The 10,665-nt window shown below is 48.0% G+C and overlaps 1 protein-coding gene across 3 annotated transcripts in view; it reads left to right on the top strand.

Annotated features, from left to right (window-relative positions):
• The first annotated feature begins 1,712 nt into the window (after window positions 1-1,712).
• NEIL1 (nei like DNA glycosylase 1) overlaps window positions 1,713-10,665 on the top strand; it is a 118,432-nt gene continuing 109,479 nt past the window's right edge. For 2 of the 3 annotated variants that reach the window (XM_069222161.1, XM_069222159.1), the window contains exon 1: window positions 1,775-1,886. The gene's annotated coding sequence lies outside the window, so the exon portion shown is untranslated. Of the gene's footprint in view, window positions 1,887-10,665 lie in introns of all 3 variants that reach the window. The other variant, XM_069222160.1, reaches the window with a different exon arrangement.

Raw genomic sequence — 10,665 nt, 5'->3', positions numbered from 1 at the left:
AACATGAAAATACCAGGGGTGGACATTGCCCATCTTCCATATACACTAGAATCCATAGAAATATTTGAACTATATCAGGCGATGATGAGGTGAGATTGCCAGACGTCTGATCACCATTTCTGCCTCAGTCCAGTCGTCATACATCAATTAGGAGCTAGAGCTCTTCCCACTTCTGTTTTTAAAGAAAGCAGTGGGTCAGGGGAGTGGAGTTCAAATCTCAGTAGACCTGAGGGCATACTTTGAGCTATGGATGGTTTTCTGAAATTTGTCAATGCTGTGTCAATGTGGTCAATGAAGAAGGATTTTCAATGGATGGTACGAATCGACTTAGGTGCAGCAGGTTCAGAAGGCTTTGGCATATTCTGGAATGGCAAATGGTATGTGGAGAAATGGCTAGAAGAAGGGAGGAGTATAGCGTTCTTAGAGTTGTTTCCCTTGTTGGTAGCTTTGGCAGTGTGGGGGTAGAGACTTAGCTCATAAGACTGCAGTTTTTTATGTGAACAACAGGACAGTAGTGGTTCTGGTGAATGGTCAAAAGGTAAGGGACAGGTGACTTCTGAGGCTTTTGCAGAGATTCATGTTGGGCTGTCTGATGCATAACGTTGTTTTTCGGGCCAAACATGTGCCAGGTGTGAACAATAACATTGCAGATACTTTGTCTTGTCCGCATTGGCAGAGATTCCGTGGTTTGGCGCCCGAAGTGGATTTGCAGAAGACCCAGGTACCGCAGGATGAGGCTCATGGGCCTTGTAGAAAAAGTCATTGCTGTGAGCAGAAGGGACGCAGAGAAGAGCTTGGAATGAGTTTCTCAGAAGAGGTGCGCGATTCAGGGCCCAGTATGACCATAGTAGTGCAGGTTGGCAAGCGGATGTTGTGCAATTTATTTTGATTAATATTGACAGGAAGGTATCTGCCACTGCTATTACAGGTAAGTTAGCAGGAATAGGTTTTTATGGCAAAATCGTATGGGGGTATGAACCCTCTGCAGATGAGCTGGGGAAAAGGATAATAATATCTTGTCAATAAAGAAGTCTGAATCTGCATACCTGCCCTAATAAAGCAGCCTTTTTCTCTCAAAGATAGTCTGGTTATTTGTGCCTTCCGGCTTAATGTATGCAGTTGGAATTAACCAGCTAGCTCGGCATAAGGCTTTCTGTTATTATGAGATCACATGCCCCCTTCAAATTCCGTCCTTGAGGAATAATCCACAAATTAACTGTAAAATTAATTTGACCTGTGCAGTTTTGATCACCGTTGCTAGCTCAGTGTGCTTTCAACAATAGCTTTTCTCACAACTTTTTCGAATAAAAACGACTTTGATCAGAAAGCGGACGCCCAGTGGAGGCTACAAAATATGTTCAATTTGGCTTGATGAAGCCTGAAATGTTCCATTCCCATTAATTTTCTCAATCCCTACAATCTATGTGTATTACACAAAGGGCGATAACATTATTTTTAAGTACTTGAGCCAAAAATAAGTGCACATTTGCCAGCGTAATCATATTCTGTCATAGCTCTAACAAACATTCCTGGCATTTGACGCTCATGGACACATTTGTATGTCACTGACTTCCTTTCTTTATTCCACAACTTCCATACCCGTTTCCGCTCTATCCTGAGCTCACTGCTCAGCTCCAAGAACTCGAGTCTCACTTTCCCGTTGTACATCAGTCTCCGTACAACTACAGTTCCCTTGATGCACAGCGCGGATCTGGGGACGCTTTCCTTTCCTATCTGTGTCGGCCAATAGGAGCACAGGTGCTGACCGAAACAGTAAAGCTGCAAGTTTCAGGTATTGATTGGGGTGGTCGCCCCCGTGAGCTGTAGTAGTGAGGAGGGTGGTAAACCGTCCAGAGGGTCGTGGGCACAGTACCGAAGGTCTCAAGGTACAGTGCTTGGTTGTTGTGTATATCTAGCGAGAGCACGTGTTTGTTGTATAAGTTAATGGGAGGTGACTATAGTGAATTAGGCAGTTGCTGAGGCAGACCGAGCTCCTGCTTGGGCTGTGGGTGAATGCAGGGGTGGAGGAGAGGGGCGGGGACTGAGGGAAGTGGCATATTCTCAAAGGAGGCAGAGCGTTGTGGGGTGCAGGGTAGGGAAAGATGGTGAGAGGAAATGTTATCAGTAGGCGGGCTGTTAAGGTGGGGCGTGGCAGTGATAAAGAGCGTCGAGAGATAGAAGGGGGCAGCCAGCCCATTTTGAATGGGAAAGTTACTTTCAGAGATTGCCTGACGACTCCTATCTAAAGTGAGTTGAAATGAGCAGGCAGCGCTGCGCCAAGTGTGGAACTCGACTGAGGGCGCATGCTTCGAGCTCCTGTTTGTTAGCAGGGTCACCTGACCTCCAGGTTCTCAGCTTACTTATGTGCGGCAATTCAAAGCCTTGCATGTAAAACTTTCAGTTCCACCTGTTGCGAGTACAATAAAAAAGAAACGTGTGTCTAATGAGATAAAATGTTATAAGCTATATTCTCCCTCATTTATCTCACCCTGCTACTATGATCTCCCTAACCCTTTCCACAGACTCTTCCCACCTCTTCCCCCTTTACTCATCCCAAGCCCAAATCCTATTACCATATACTCCCAATTAACACTTCTGGATTTTCCCTCCTCCACCCCTCCATTATTCCAGTCAATCCAACAAACTCTCATATCCGCTGCTCAAATTAACTCATAATAATACTAAAACTACTCATGTTTCCTTATACTAATCCACTACTAATTCCTTTTGGGTTCCGGAGTAGCGTGCTACTCGATGAAAAGCGCTTCGACGCCTCATCAGGGGTAGTAAGCGCTATATTAAAACTATTAAAATACAATACAATAAGCTAACTCCTTATGTCTAGTATGAGGCCTCAGAAAGGGTGTTACACAATGACGTGCTTGTTTGCTAGTCTGCACATGTAAGGCTTACTTCTTGCGCTGCATTAGTAATGGCAAGCCAAGGCTCGGACCCTTCTATTCCCAGCCATAAGTAGCCCTAGCCCAATTATATGTGACACTTTCTGCCACCCTTGACTTTTTACTGAAATATCACATTGCACTCTGGGTCTTGTATTTTTGCTTTTATGGTGTTGGCTACAAAGGCAGTACTTGTTGTGAAAGTGTTTCCTGGACCAAGCACGTCATTACACCCAGTGCTGGAAAGTATAGGGACGCCGTTGGTTACCGTACCTTTTTCCCTAGAGAAATATGCTGAATTTATCCTAGTGTCATATTCCGACACCAGGACATAACTCAGCAGTGCCCATGCGCTGTCTGTGTTAAGTTTGGTGCAGCAACGTGCAGGCAGTGTGGGCCCTTTCTTATTTTATTATCCAGCCGGGAGCCAAACAAAGGGATGATTAAAAGGGCCATCAGCCCACTTGTAATTCAAGTATCATTCTGGCTGGAATACCTCTGGAGCCTAACACCTTAACGTCAATGGAAGGCTCAAAGGGACACAGCTTGTTACCTCTTCACAAGTACTTGAGTATAAACTATTGGTGGCAAGTTTTTAACTTTGTTCAACTCTCTATGTAAGATATGTGTTTGTACTCTAAGAATGCAAGCTTTATCTGTCTGTGTGAGAAGAAAAGAATAAAACCTGTTACTACAACCCGGCCCCACCATCTGACCTGCAGACTCGCATCCTCGCCTTCCATCAAGTGCATTTCTTGCAGAAAAGCCACATGGGTTTCTCTGTGTCTCAGTAAAGAGTAGATGTTGAGTTGTTTGTCATCTGTGAACAACCCCTGTATTTTCCACCTTAGGAATTTATTCATGCTCACCCTTAATCAGTCCATGCATTGCCAGCCTGATCTAGGTCCCTGACCCACCCTGCTACCTCATCCCAAAGAAACCAGTCCCACCACACAGACACTCCATGACTCTTCACTCATCCTAATCAGAATTGCCAATTTCAACTCTAAACTCCCTTCCCCTAAGAGCAGAAACTTAAACATTTCTCACCCAATCAATTGGACCTTGCGAACAGTGTTCAACTAGGTGAATGTACTGCATGCGTCTCAGAAGGAGACCATTCATGTGTGGATAAGTGGGGGGGCAGGTGCATAACCAGACATAGTATTGAAGACAGGCACACAAAAAATAGTCCTACTCCACGGCTCAATAAACAAACTGAGGCACCTGTGCCAGGAGGCTACCTGCAGTCTGTTATCAATTGAAAGCTGTAGGAAGCTGGCTCTTTATATAGTGGACCAAAATGAGGTACATTGTGCAATGAGCCCAAGCAATCCCTAGAGGTATCACTGAGGCACAAGTGACATCCCAAATGCTCTCTTTTTGGATAGTGTGGTCGAGCAGTTAGACAAATCAGAAGATAGTGCTAAGCTATATAAGGCACACACTCATCAAATAAGTGAGACACACTCAATAAAGAAATCCAACATCAATTTATAAAACTAACACATACTTTTATATAAGTTTAGACACACCAAGATCACTGGAATCTGGTGAGAACTTTTCGAGACAGGAAATTTTACAGTTTTTAAAAGTTGACAGTGCACTTTTTGGGGGCGGTAATGTTATCTTATGGGGGGAAAACATGTATTGCATTCGGGCACTTCACAGTGACTTATGGGACTGTTCTCCAGGAGTTAAGGACAGCATGGGGCCACACCAACAGGTCACTCCGGAGACTCTGGTGGGTCCGTGTGCAGAGGTGTGTTAAGGCGTTGTGTGTCCCATTCACTTTAATGGGAGATGGTCCGGTTGGAAAGTTGCTGCAAGTTGGGACTGGAAGGCCAGGCCTGGGGAAACCCACAGGTGGGCTCGACCCTTGAGGTCTTCGGGCACGTGTGGACGTGGTCGGTCTACTTCTCCTCAGACTGTGGGGCTTGGGTGCAGTGGTGTCTTTTGGGGTTGCGTCTGGTGCTGGAGTTCCTTGCGGTTACAGGGGGTCCAGCAGAAACAGTCTGCAGACGTGGACTGGGGGTCCTGTCCAACTGAGCCAACAAGTGGGCTCAGGTCTCACGAGGCTTGGAGACGTGGGGAAACCCTCGGTTTTCTTCTCTTTAGTCTGGGGCAGACGGGAGCAGAGGTGTTGGGTTTCTGTCTGCTGGCCACTCAATGTTGCAGGAGTGTCTGCAGAAACAGGCTGCAGATGCTGTCTCAAAGTCCACAGCAGGGGAACTCAGAGTGTGCTTCATCTCTGGACGGTTTAGGGACCACACTGACACCATTGGCCCTCTTCAGCTCAGGCTAGGCGGCTCAGTTGCAGTCGTGATGTCTCTCTTTGGGTTTTCTGGCAGTCCCCCTTCTCTCAGTTCTTGCTTGGGTTGCCTACAAATGCAGGGGAGCAGCTCTTCTGCTCCAAGTGAGCCTTCTTGGCGATTTGCAAAGCACTGGCATTTCTCCATGGTTCTTGGAGGCTGCAGCAGCAGGACAAGTCTGTTTCTACTCGATGGTCAGGTGCAGCAGGCACATTAGCAAGGTTGGCACCAAGTCATTTGTGGTTCTTGGGTCCAGCAGGCTTCTTGTCCACTACGTCCTTTGTGTCCAGCTAAGATCTGAGGTCCTGATATCAGGATGCCCCATAAATACTCAATTTAGGGGGCGTGACGAGTAATAGCCAATGGTCTACTTACCCTTGGGGTCACTACACCCCTTAGATGACCACTTCCTGTAGGGATTGGGCATCATCCTGTCCAGAGTTCCTAAATTCCACCACACACAAGATGGCAAAATTTCCTAAGTTGTGTCCACTTCAGGCTGGCCAGCCTAGAAATATGACACGCCTCCAACATAGCTAATTTTTCTGCCTGTCCAGGTTCCAGATGGGCCCTATGGCAAGGGGATTGGCATCAGGAAAGCCAGATCTGCATTTGAAGCTCCCTCCCTTGCAGGTCATCCTGTGGGGAGGGATGTTCCACACCCCAGCCTGGACAGGCTTTTGTTTCTGACCTCCAGAGAGTGAAGGCTCTCACCCTGAGGGATCAGATTCTAGTCTGTTGGTGGCAGACTGGCTAGAACTGGTCATTGAGCTTGCCAGCAGTTGGTCAGTTTTCAGGGGTACCTCTAAGGTGCCATCTGGGTGCGTGTATTAATAAATCTGGAATCCTCACTGGAATCAGTGAGGGTTTATTAAAACGAGATGTTTGATACCTAACATCACTAGTTTCAGTGAAGCCGTCATGTAGCTGGGACCAATGTCCAGCACATATATTTAAAATGGTTTCACTGTACACTTACTATGTTTAAGAATTGACAAAGGTTTAGCAGGGGCATATCTGTTCTTGCAGATATGCCCACACATGTAATATAATGCACATTGCCTTAAGGTTTTAAGGCCTGCTGTAGGGGTGACTTACAAATATTACAGGCAGTGTTTTTTTGGGGGGTGATGGCACACAGAGTGTGTGCCATGTAGTGCTTTCTCTTTTGAGAGTAGCTTGTCACAAAGCTTGCAATGGCAGCCTGCATAAGGTTGGTGCTGGGTCCCTTAGAGTGGCACAATTTGTGCTGCAGCTCTTAGGGACCCTCTTCAGTACCCATGCCCTAGGTACCAGTGGTATCATTTACTAGGGGCTTACAGAGGTGCTAGAGGGCCTGGTCACTTGGGGATCTAGTGACCAGGTGTCTTGTTTTGGGGAAGGAACACTGGCACTGGAGTCCTGGTTAGCAGGAACCAAGTGCACTTCAGTTAAAGGTGCACTAAAAACAAGGTAGAAAGTGTGTGTGTGTGTTGGGGGGGTGGGGGTGGGGGAGGCATACTGCAACCAGAACCCAGTTTCCCACAAAAACTTTTCAACAGTTTGAAACCCCCATGCACACGTGTTCAGGCTCGTAAATCTACCTACCAAGGATCAATCCTACATCAACCCTGTATTTCATTAGTTTTTGGCCTACCGAAATAAGCTCAGGAGCCTCCTCAGCATTGCCTTTTTAATCGGGTCATTGCACTGGAACCCATCCCATGTCATCTTCCCCCACAGTGGAGAGCTCTTGTCAGAAAAGTTTCTTGGGGGAAAAACCGGGGTGATGGGGGTTTTCCTGGGGCCCTATGAGATCTCTTTACTGTAAAACGGACAGGTAGCCTTTGAGGGTCCACTGTTTTAGCCAGCCATGTTTCAGTGGACTGCGTGGGATTACAACACTCCTCCCCCTTTGAGAGGAGTTGTTACAACATGCTCTACGTTCTGCATCCTCAAGCTGTTCCTTCCACAAATTGAACTTTGTCTGTCAACTCTGGCATCTCTCGCGAGTTTGTTGCATGAGGCTGCAGATCTTGGTTCACAGTTTCTGTTTGTCTGACCCTGTTAACTCCGGTCTCTCTTTAGTGTTGGTCCAAAGACTTTCGGAGATACCTACCACCTCATGTTTATTCTAGAGTAGAATGACAAGACCCCAGATAGCAGAGCGCGCCAGCCAACTTCGCTCAACATCTGTCCCCTTCATCCAGTCCTGGTGTCCATGACCGTTTAGTCTTGGGTGCAGAATAAGGCATGAGCAGCTAGAGGCATCTACACTAGGGGCAGGGCCATGATGTCTGATCACACAGAATGGCATTCATCATATTCCCAGAGTGGGACACCTTCACAAATGGGTTGTTTCTCACACTGGAGTGAAGGGGGAGTGAGTGGGCATTCATTCAATGGAGAGATGGGTGCAGCTGCACATACCTGGAGCCCCCTGACACGCACTGGATCCCAAGGATTAACTGCTTGGGTCAAATGTGCAGAGGTAGGCATCCATCCTAACTCGCCAACCCAGCCTTTAGAGGCTCACGTTAAGCCAGTCCTGCCATGCAGAGGAAGGTACGGGGGCCCTCAAATTTAGTCTCAACTGAACACCTCCCCCTTAGGGTTATTGGTGGCACGTGTTGAATAGGGTTGGGCTGAGGGACGATCATTGTGGAACTTCACAGCTGATCTCCTTGGGCTCTGAGGTGAACGGTGGGAGACGGATCCTTTGGGTTCTGAGGGTGAGGTACGAGGCAATACATTTGAAGATGTTTCCTTGAATCCTAATATGGTGGGGCCTGTTGATGTGGTGAGGGACGGTGTCAAACGCGGCAGACAGGTTCAGGAGGACAAGGGCTGTTGTTTCCCCACCATCCAAGAGGGCTTTCATGTCATGTTTGGCTGCAATCAGGGCTATTTCGGTGCTGTGTTTAGCTCAGCATCTGGATTGGGAGGGGTCCAGGAAGTTGTTGTCCTTTAAGTGTTGGGTGAGTTACTGGTTGATCACTTTCCCTGGGACTTTTGTTGGATAGGGCAAGGAGATGGGCCAGTGGTTCTTCAGTTTGGCTAAAGTTTTTTCCAGGAGGGGCTTCACTTCAGTGTGTTTCCAGTCCTCCGGGAAGTAGGCCACTGTGATGGAGGAATTCAGGACCTTCCTGAGCTCGTCACAGATTGTCTTGCTTCTGAGGTTGAAGACTTGGTTGGGGCAAGGATCCTTGGGTGCTACTGAGTGCACAGAGTCCATGATGAAGATGGAGATAATCTTGTGTGGTGTGGAGTTTCCAGTGGGCGAGAAGGTTTTCCAGGTTTGTGAGTGTGAGCTGGTTGATGCTGTCTTCGGCAGAGGGTTGGCGTTCAAAGTTTTCATAGATGGGCAGGATCTGATGGTGTGTTTTTCTGTCTGTGTGGAGTTGGAAGTTGAGGTGTTCGATTACTGGTGTCGGGCTATCGGGATGTCATGCAGCGGATGGTGTCCTTGTAGATGATGGCGATTCTGCCTCCATGCTTGTTGGTTCGGTCCCGGTGTGTTAGCTTGTAACCTTTGGGGATGACCGTGGCAATATCTGGTGTGGAGGCGGTGTTTAGCCAGGTTTCTGTGAGGAAAATGACATCCGGGTGAGGGAGAAGATTGTGTCCCAGACCTCCGTGACGTGTTTACCTAGTTAACGTGCGTTGAGTAGGATTCACTGGAGTTGTGTTGTGGTGTTTTCAGTCCATGTGTTGGGTGCGGCCTCGTTTGCAGTGTTGCTGGTGTTGTTGGTTGCTTCGGTGCTGAAGGTGAAGCAGCAGTGTCGGCAGGAGAACTGTCCTAGGCAGCAGTGGTTGTTGATATGTAAGGGGTCCAGGGCTCGGACGTCGGTGGTGGTGTATCTTCGTGGGGTGGAAGAGCAGGAATCCTGGATCTGGGGGTGGCTCTGACACGGACGGACTTGCCTTTGGCATGCCTTCACGCACTGGTGGCATGCCCGCTGCGCAGCTGTGCTGCGAACTTCAATAAGTCGGTCCTGGTAGAAGGGCGGGGCTGGGAGGTGGTAGGAGGGGCTGGGCGGGAGGCGGGATTCGGGCAGCAGGCAGGAGCGGCAATGGGGAGAACAAGAAGAACAGTGATGAAACGAGGCAAAAAAACAGGAGAAAACACTCAGAAAAACAGGTGGGGGAAGCAGTAAAAACAAGGAAAAAAAGAGAAAGCACTCGGAAACGGGGGGAGGAGGAGAAAGCAGAAAAAAAGCAAAATGAAGGACAACACTCATATAAAGGAATGGAGAGGAGGAGAAAGAAATAATGAAGGGGAAAGAACTCAGAAAAATGAGGGGAGAGGAGGAGAAATCAGTAGAAACGAAACCAAAAGGAGAAGAAACCAGTCAGAAAAAATAACTGGGGAAAGGAGGAGAAGGTAGGAATGACATAGCAAAACGAAGGCGAGAGTAATGCAGCAGCGGGGGAGAACTGACCTGGGACCTGGCAGCCTGCAGGGCCTATGTGCACCAGTGGCAGTACCTGCCTCTCTGCAATGTTACCTTTGCAGTGCTGCCATTTAAGGTCACATTGCTCCTTCACGTGGCCCACTTCTGTTTTGAGTTTCTACAACTTACTTGCAGTTAGTGCAGGCTATCACAGCACGCTCCCAGCTACTTTGATTGCTACTCGTCCGGAGCCTAGGAAAAGTGGCTCAGCCGATGTGAGTGGAAAATGTTTATTCATGTTCAGGAACTGGGCCAACAGCAGTAAACCGCTCAGACAAGATCAATCTCCCAGGATACTTACTTGCACCTAGTTGTTTGCATTAAAGTAGTTTCCTTCTGGAAAGTAAAGCCCTGCGGTAGACAGTCAACATGCTATGTGGTGGTTGAGTGCTCCACTCCTACACCCCCACATTACCTCTCTCGGAGCTTTTGACTGCTTGCCACTGCGACCACCATGAGGCATGCGCTGAAGGGGTTGTACTTGACCCAGCTTGCAGAGCCATATTAGCACAAGACTGCAAGACATTAGAGACAAACGACTTCAACACCACAGTTGAGGCACGGTCGCCTCCTCTGTGACACCTGTGGTGCAGTGTGTACCACATGTAACCCCCTGCAGCAGCTGGCCATGTCCGTGGCTGTCTAGAGGGTCTGCCTCTAACTTGATTACAATTGTGGGCCTGAGTCTGAGGAATGAATAATGCTGAGTCACAGCCAGGTGTTACATGCCTCTCTTTGCTAGTAGCTCTTTTTGATGGCTGAGTCAGTTCATGAGGAGGCCTGGGGGTGCTCGTGCTCCTGCTGTCTGCCCCATGTGTCTCCAGTTACAGACTTCTCTCACAAGACTAATGTGTTAAAGGACCACGTCCTTGGATGATGCTTGCACACTGTGGAGTGTTTATGTCACTTTTAACTATCAGTGTAGAAGGAGGCTCCAGTCTGGTAGCTGAATACAGTGTGATCAGGAAGAACAGCACCCCCTTCTGCACAGTAATGAAGGTAGATTGCCTTTAATATACA

The sequence above is a fragment of the Pleurodeles waltl genome, chromosome 3_1, assembly GCF_031143425.1.
Source record: "Pleurodeles waltl isolate 20211129_DDA chromosome 3_1, aPleWal1.hap1.20221129, whole genome shotgun sequence".
Taxonomy (NCBI): Eukaryota; Metazoa; Chordata; class Amphibia; order Caudata; family Salamandridae; genus Pleurodeles; species Pleurodeles waltl.
This window is presented reverse-complemented; position numbering and strand designations above follow the sequence as displayed.